The sequence below is a fragment of the Enhydra lutris genome, unplaced genomic scaffold (assembly GCF_002288905.1).
Source record: "Enhydra lutris kenyoni isolate GAN:26980312 unplaced genomic scaffold, ASM228890v2 scaffoldscaffold13, whole genome shotgun sequence".
Classification (NCBI taxonomy): domain Eukaryota; kingdom Metazoa; phylum Chordata; class Mammalia; order Carnivora; family Mustelidae; genus Enhydra; species Enhydra lutris.
The window spans coordinates 48,684,226-48,692,831 of NW_019154097.1; positions in this window are offsets into that span (position 1 = coordinate 48,684,226).

Consider the following 8,606-nt stretch of genomic DNA (forward strand, 5'->3'; position numbering starts at 1 on the left):
AGCACTCTGTAAGGTGGATGCTTCGTTAAGAAACAAGCTGGGAGAGCTTCCTTAATCAGTTTCTAATCTTGATATAGTCCTTTGTGGCTACGCTGTCACTTGAGCCTCAGGAAATGAACACCGCTGTTACTGCCAGGGTCTTTGGCTGTCAATTATCTGCAAACATTCCCCTAGGAGAGGAACGGGCTCAAAGCAGCCCAAATGTGGCATTGTCAGGGAGAGTCTCATGAGCAGCTGAACTGTGGCATTTTCAGAAGTCATCAGGGCTGCCCACGACAGAGTTTGGTTCGTGGATCTTTCCCACACCATCCTGTCACAGTTTTTGATGATTTCAATACCCATACTGATGAGATTTCCAACACCCTGGTGTGACAGTTGCTTGAACTCCACAGATCGACGCGGATCGGTGCAGTTCTCACCCTCCACAGTACCCAGTGGTTATGCCCAGACTTTGTCCTTGCTGGGAAATAACCGCAGCCCCTCATCTTTTCTGTTCCCCTTCTCTGGTATGCCTGCCAAGGAAAAAATTAATCTAACACTGGTTAAAATGGTAAGGAAGACTTTATTCAGGACTTTCGTGATTGGTGTTAAGACTAACACAATAGGGGAGAGAGAGGGGATTCCTCTCCAAATACAGCAAAGGCAGCTGGGGATTTATAGCCAACAGGCAGAATGAAGGAGTCGGTGATGGGTAATTACTAGGAGGAAACACCAAGACTAGGGGGATTCTAACTAAACAGACTTAGGATTCTTGCTGAAGGCAGGCCAGGGTGATCAGATATCAAGGGCAAGAAGATTCTGCCTAATCTGGGCTAGGCAGGCCCAGCAAGGATGAGGGCCAAGGTCGAGGCCAAGTCCAAAGAGGGCTCAAAGAAGCCCGACTGGAGTTTAGTTAAGGAAAGGTGCCTTGACCCCAACAACCCTCCACCTCACCGGAGTCCAATCCATAGATCCTGCCCTCTTGCCAGTGTCTCTCCACTCACTTGCCATCATACCCAGCTTAAAGTTCATGGTCAGTGAAAAGCACTCCCTTGTCCCTCTCTCACTTTATTAACCTCCTGGCAAAATCACAGCCCTGCTAGGTGCAACTCCTGGTCTACCCTGAGCCTGCCCAGAGCAGCTGAATATGGCTGAAGAAAACACCCAACTATGGGAGCTCCTCTCAAATTCATGACCATGAACCTCAAGTGGGCCCTAATGCTGCCCAGCATTCCGACAACCGACAAGATTTCTCTGGTCCGTTCACTCTCCTGTACTTTGATGACCTAAATCCTTACCCCTCTGTTCAATTCTTTCTGCTTCCTGTACTGTTCTTACTCTCACTCACTATCTCACTTCCCAATTCAGTGAGAAAAGAGAAGCCAACAGAAGAGACTAAAAGCTCCTATCCTCCCACCATGCTTTTCGGGGCCTTCCTCTTATTAAGGCTGAACTGACCATGCTCCCAGCTAAGGTCAACCTGCCACTACTTCCCATTTCATCATCTTTTCTTTTTGGCTGGATCATTACCATTAGTATATAAATATGTTTTTTCCCCCTCTTATCTTAAAAAGGAAAAAAAAAGATCTTTTGAATACACTATACTCCTCCCACTACTGCTTCACTTCTTTGTTTTTGAGAGAGAGCATGGGCATGTGTACAAGCAGGAGCGGAGTGGAGGGAAGGGGAGAGAGAGAGAGAGAATGAATCTTACTCTGGCTTTATGTGGGCTCCATGTGGAGCTGCTGGGCTCGATCTCACAATCCTGAGATCAAAACCTGAGCTGAGGGCGCCTAGGTGGCTCAGTGGGTTAAGCCGCTGCCTTCGGCTCAGGTCATGATCTCAGGGTCCTGGGATCGAGTCCCACATCGGGCTCTCTGCTCAGCGGGGAGCCTGCTTCCCTCTCTCTCTCTCTCTCTGCCTGCCTCTCTGTCTGCTTGTGATCTCTCTCTGTCAAATAAATAAATAAAATCTTAAAAAAAAAAAAAAAAAAACCTGAGCTGAAATCAAGAGTTGGATGCTTAACCGACTGAGCCACCCAGGCACCCCTCTTTGTAGTTCTTTCTAGCAAAACTTTTTTAAGATTTCATTTATTTTTTTTTCTAAAGATTTTATTTATTTATTTGACAGAGAGAGAGAGATCACAAGTAGGCAGAGAGGCAGAGAGAGAGAAGGGGAATCAGGTTCCCTGCTGAGCAGAGAGCCGGATGGATGGGGGGCTGGATGCCAGGATCCTGAGATCATGACCTGAGCTGAAGGCAGAGGCTTAACCCACTGAGCCACCCAGGCGCCCCTCTTTGTAGTTCTAACTAGCAAAACTTTTTTAAGATTTCATTTATTTATTTGAGAGAGTGAGCGAGAGAGACTACAAGTGTGGGGGAGGGGAGCAGAGGGAGAACAGACTCCCAGCTGAGCGGGGCTCGATCCCAGGACCCCAAAATCATGACCTGAGCTGAAGTCAGATGCTTAACCAGCTGAGCCCCCCCCAGCATTTTTAAACAATAAAGTATTTTTTGATGAAGATATGTACACGGTTTTTAGACAAAACGGTATTGTAGATTTAACAGACTACAGTAGAGCATACACATGACTTTTATGTGCACTGGGAACCAAAAATTCACTTGACAGGAATTATTGCAATATTCACTTCATTGTGGTGGTCCGGAACCAAACCTGTAATACCTCGAGGTATGCCTCTGCTTGATTCTACCTTCTCCACCACTTTCTCACGTGTCTTCTAGACCACAGTCATGGATTTCCTCCTGCTCATTCTCTTTTGCTTCCTCATCTTTCATCTTAACTCTGAAACACTCCTAGATGTTGGAGAAACAGCCAAGACGCCACTGTGGACTGGAGGCTCCAAGGAAGACGGAGAGTTCAGTCCTCAGACTTTTTTCATCATTTACACCCACTCCCTTAGTGATCTCTTCCAATCTCATGGTCTTTTTTTTTTTTTTTTAAGATTTTTATTTATTTATTTTGACAGACAAAGATCACAAGTAGGCAGAGAGGCAGGCAGAGAGAGAGGAGGAAGCAGGCTCCCCGCTGAGCAGAGAGCCTGATGCAGGGCTCGATCCCAGGACTCCGGGATCATGACCGGAGCTGAAGGCAGAGGCTTTAACCCACTGAGCCACCCAGGTGCCCCCAATCTCATGGTCTTAAACGCCATCTCTATGATGGTGCCCCAAGGGGGTATCTCCAGCGCAGATCTGAGCTCCACACTGTATGTCCAACAACATATGAACAACTCTGCTTGGACTTCAAATAGGCAGCTCAAGCTTGGTATGTCCAAAATCAAATGCCTAAACTTACTCCCACAACCTACTCCTTTTGTGGTCTTCCCACCTTTCCATTCCCTTAGATAAAAAACCTTGGAGTTATGCTTGATATTATCCTCTCTCACATCCACATCCAAACCATCAGCAATTCCTTTTGCCCCTACTTTTAAAATATAACCAGTATCCAACCACATCTTATCACCTTAGTCCAAGCCACCATCATGTCTTACCTGCATTACTGCAACAGCCCCCTAACTGGTTTCCTGCTTCTATTCTTGCCCCTGTCGTCTGTGAGTCTTTTCTCAACAGAGTAGTTAGAAGGATGCTATTAAGGGGTGCCTGGTTGGCTCAGTCCATAGAGCACGTGACTCGTTATCTCAGGGTTGTAAGTTTGAGCCGCAAGTTAGGTGCAACATTACTTAAAAATAAAACCTTTGGGCACCTACGTGGCTCAGTTGGTCAAGCATCCAACTCTTGATTTCAGCTCAGGTCATGATCTCTGGATTGGGGATCAACCCCGTATTGGGGCTCCACAGTGGGTATGGAGCCTGCTTGGGGTTCTCTCTCTCCAAAAAATAATAAAATGAAATATTTATTTAAGATTTTTGCTTATTTATTTGACAGAGAGACACAAGGAGAGAGGGAACACAAGCAGGCAGAGTGGGAGAGGGAGAAGCAAGCTTCCCAAGGAGAAGGGAGCCCGATGCAGGGCTCAGCCCTAGGACCCTGGGATCATGACGTGAGCCAGAGGCAGACACCTGACAAGTGAGCCACCCAGGCGCCCCTAAGATGAAATCTTTTTTTAAAAAATGATGCTATTAAAGCAAGAATCAGCTCATGATCCTTGTCTTTTCAAAACTCTCCAACAGTTTCCCATTTTCCCCACTGTAAAAGCCAAAAGCCTTAATGATTAGGATAACCACACTTACCTCATGATTCCTCGACTACCGTCCCACTACAGTACGCCTGTTGCCTGAGTTCAATGTTAACAAGGTCCCCTTTGCTCAGAAGTGACCCAGGGTGCTCTCTGTATCACATGGCCACTGAACCCACCCCCCAAGTCCTACCCAATAGGCAAAGCACCCTCACCTCTCCTCATTTCCTTGCCCCAGCCTCCAAGAACGCGCTGTGGCCCAGAAGGCTTGAGCTTCCTTTGTGTTCTGGGCGCAGGTACCGACTTCTTAGTGACATTTCCTCCACCAGGCCCATTTAAATTGAACCACAGACTCCAACCCACGCCCCTTCCCTATTCTTTTTTCTCCATAGCACTACCACCACCCATGTCGTGCACTTGTCTCGTTCCCTGACTGCCTAGTCGCCATGGAAAATTAAGCTCCACGAAACAAAAACTTCTGCCATAAGCTTCGCAGCCTCATAACAGACCCTGGCACGGGCGGGGACTGGGGGCCGCGGGGCGGGGCTGGAGGGGCGGGCTGCGGAGGGGGGGTTGCTCCTCACGTGACTGCAGCGGCCCCCGACCCTCCTGCTGGGAAGGGAAGATGGCTGCGCCCAGGGTGGCCTCAGAGAGAGAGGGCAACCAACGAGAGGGCGCCTGCCCGCTAGAGCGTCCACGCCTTGCCTGGGTCTGCGGTTGCGTCCTGGGAAGGCGCGAATTCTGGGGCTACGTGCGGGTCCTCCTCCCCACCATTTTTTTATGGAGAAAGGAATTGGCTCATCCTCAGAGTCGTTTGATGTGACCTGCCTGCTGCTTCACCGCCGCTTGCGATCCCCGGCATCCGAGGCGTGTAGGACGAGGTTCTGGGATTCAGTATACGGGGTTTTCTCCCCTGATGCTGCCTCCTGGGTCAACCTGTGAAGTGACCTCAGAGTGTCTGTCAGTCCAGCCTCCAGTTCTGGGCACCCCCGAACACATGCGAACTGCCCCTTGGGGACAAGGACATCCAATCCAGCCCGCAGGTGCCCCACTCCGATTTCTGGCCTGAAATGAGAATTCCCGGGGGATCCACCCTCCCCACCCCTGCCCTGAGCTCCCCAGGATTAAGTCTGGTGAATTCGAACCCCCTCCCCCAGGCCCCAGGGGCAGATGAGCCCTTGGCCACCGCCCCTGCAATTTCCTGCAGACCCAGCAAACAAAAGGCTCGGGAAGAGAGGCGAGGCAGAGCTGGGCGCCCTTCCTGCAGGAACAGCTGATGGAGCAAAATGGTCCAGGAGGGAGCGAAGGGGAGGGATGAAATTCCAGGATTCCTGGAGGACCAGAGTGGGAGGGCAGACTCCTGGATCCCGCGGAGGGAAGGATTCCAGCTGAGTGGATGTGGAGGCCCCAGGCAGGACATCTAGTTTGCTGGGTTCTGCCAGATCCCAACTAACCTGGTGGGGTTGATGTCAACTTTTGGGAATGGAGGGGGTGGGGGGGACACGAGTTCAGGTGAGCTCTCAGGCCCATAGGCTGGAGTAGTGGGGGCTGGGAAAAGCCTGAAGCCCTGCGTCATCTCCTCTGGGGCCCAGCCTACCTCCCCCTGGCCCGACCTGCTACCCTCTGAGCTGGCCCCACCCAGGCTCGGCTTCCTGCTCCTCCCGAGGCACAAAGCTTTTTCTGCTTAAATTCCATGAACCAGCCCCGCGGGGTCTTCTGGTCCCTTCTGGACCCTGGTAGTCTAGACCCCAGCCACGGATTGTCCTTCTGTTCCCTCCTAGAGCCAAGGCCCCTGCCCCCAGTCCTATCAAGGACACAATGGTAAGGGAAGGGCCACATCCAGGGGGGGGGGGGGGGGGGGGGGGGGGGGGGGGGGGCTTGGCCTCATATCCTGTCAGGCTGCCAAGGGAAGAGAGGAAACAAAAGACTTCCCCCTGCTGGGACAATGAGCCACCGATACCTCTCCTCCCCTACTCCCACTCCACCACCACCTCTCCCCTTTAGCTCTGGTCTTCAACCCCTCACTCTCCCTTCTCTCCTTGCCCTTTGGTAGCCTTGGCTTCTGCTGTGAGCGCTGCTGGTCCCCTTCCCACCTCCCTATTAAGCTTGCTCCCAGTCCTAGCTGTTTCGGTCCCCTGCAATTCCGTCTCTTCTGTTTCCAGCCCAAGATTTGGGGCTGAATGGGCAAAGTTCTAGTGCACGTAAATCACCCCGCTTTCAAGTTAGGGGCTACACCAGAGAAAGGGGCCAAAGCCAAGGAAAGGAAATGCCCTTTGGCTGGCCTGGGTGAGAGAAGGAGGAAAAGGGCGTGCAGTGTCCTACAGGTCCTTGGGGGTGGGGCTGAAAGGCCTGGCTGTATCCTGAGTGCCACAGTAAAGTCAGCCAACCGGCTGATGACTGGCTGAGTGCACTGGACAGGCCACCGGACAGGGAGTTTTGCTTAGGATTCTCACTCCCTCCCTATGTCCCTACCCACTCGCGCTCGCGCACGCGCATGCGCACTCCCTCTCTCAAATCTTTTAACATAAAGTGGATGTCAGAATAATACCCATCCTCTCTACGGCCGTACCACCCTGAACGCGCCGGATCTCGTCTGATCTCGGAAGCTAAGCAGGGTCGGGCCTGGTTAGTACGTGGATGGGAGAATAATACCCATCCTGCCTCTCTAATAAAGCTCTTTTTTTTTTTTTTAAGATTTTATTTATTTATTTGACAGAGAGAGATCACAAGCAGGCAGAGAGGCAGGTAGAGAGAGAGGAGGAAGCAGGCTCTCTGCTCAGCAGGGAGCCTGCTTCTCTCTCTCTCTCTCTCTCTCTCTCTGCCTGCCTCTCTGTCTACTTGTGCCGTTGGGCGTGTTAAAAAAAATATTTTATTTTATTTATTAGAGCGCAAGAGAGAGCATGAGCAGGAGGAGGGCCAGAGGGAGCAGGAGAAGCAGACTCCCCACTGATCAGGGAGCCGGATACAGGGCTTGATCCCAGGACCCTGAGATCATGACCTGAGCCTATGGCAGCCGCTTAACCAACTGAGCCACCAGTTGCCCTTCTAACAAAGTTCTTATGATGAATTAAATATGATAATGTTTTAAAAACAAATGCATACATAAATAAATAAAAGGTAAAGTGTAAGACTTTCCTCAGCCTTTCCAATCTATAGTCTACTCCAACCCCCGCCCATGGGGCAGCCTCCATCACCAACATACACCAGTAATTTCTTTATCTCCAGCCAGAAAGCTACCTCTGAGCTCTGGACCAGTTAAGCTCAGTTCTGGTTGCCTGCATATCTTCCTCCCCTGTGGCCCCTGGTTCTCTTGCTCCTACCTAGCCTCCCAGGTCTGAAACTGGCATCGTGCTTGATTTCAGTCTCCCCCACTCCCATAACTAGGTTCGAAGACCTTCCTGCTCTAGGTGCTCGAGAACACTTCTGTCCTTTCGAGTTCTCACTATCGTTTGGTTTCTCTGCCTTCAGTCTTGATCCCTTTCAGTCTTTTCTCTAAAGTGATACAAGTGGGATCCTTCTGTACAAATCTGATGGGGTTGCCTAAAAACCCTTCAGTCATTCCCAAGATATGCAGGACAAGCCTGCACTCCCGAAATGTCCTATGATGACAGAGGCTGTCTTGCTCACCTCTTCAGCTCATCCACTCACTCTCCTAGCAATCTACACCCTGGTGTCCCAAACTCTGGCAGCTCAGGGACAATCTCACCATGTCCACACTTTTTTTTTCCCCTAAAGATTTTATTTATTTGACAGAGAAAGAGACAGCAAATGAGGAAACACAGGCACGGGGAGTGGGAGAGGGAGAAGCAGGCTTCCTACTGAGCAGGGAGCCCAATGCGGGGCTCAATTCTGGGACCCTGGGATCATGACCTGAGCCGAAAGCAGACGCTTAATGACTGAGCCACCCAGGCGCCCCAACCATGTCCATACTCTTGTGTTTGCTGTTCTTTCTGCCTTTTTTTTTTTTTAAATAGAGAGAGAGTTCACAGCATCATCTTCAGAAAGCTCACCTTGAACCTGCAGGTTGATCCCATAGGACCCTCTGTAGGACACCACCGATGCTCCACACATAACCTCCTGTGTTCTGTGGAAGTTTCATGCCTGCTTCTTCCCCTGACCAGTCAAAGATGACTTTGAGTTCGAAGTCCTGGTCCATAGCAAAACCTCAATAAAGAATTACTGAGTGAGGGGCATCTGACTTGTGATTTCAGCTCAGGTCATGATCTCATGGGTCATGAGATCAAGCCCTGTGTAGGGCTCTGGGTTCAGCAGGGAGTCTGCTTAGAGTTCTCTCTCCCTCTCCCTCTCCCTCTGCCTCTCTCCCCAGTCACTCTCTAAAATAAATAAATCTGGGACGCCTGGGTGGCTCAGTTGGTTGGGCAGCTGCCTTCAGCTCGGGTCATGATCCCAGCGTCCTGGGATCGAGTCCCACATCGGGCTCCTTGCTCAGCAGGGAGCCTGCTTCTCTCTCTGTC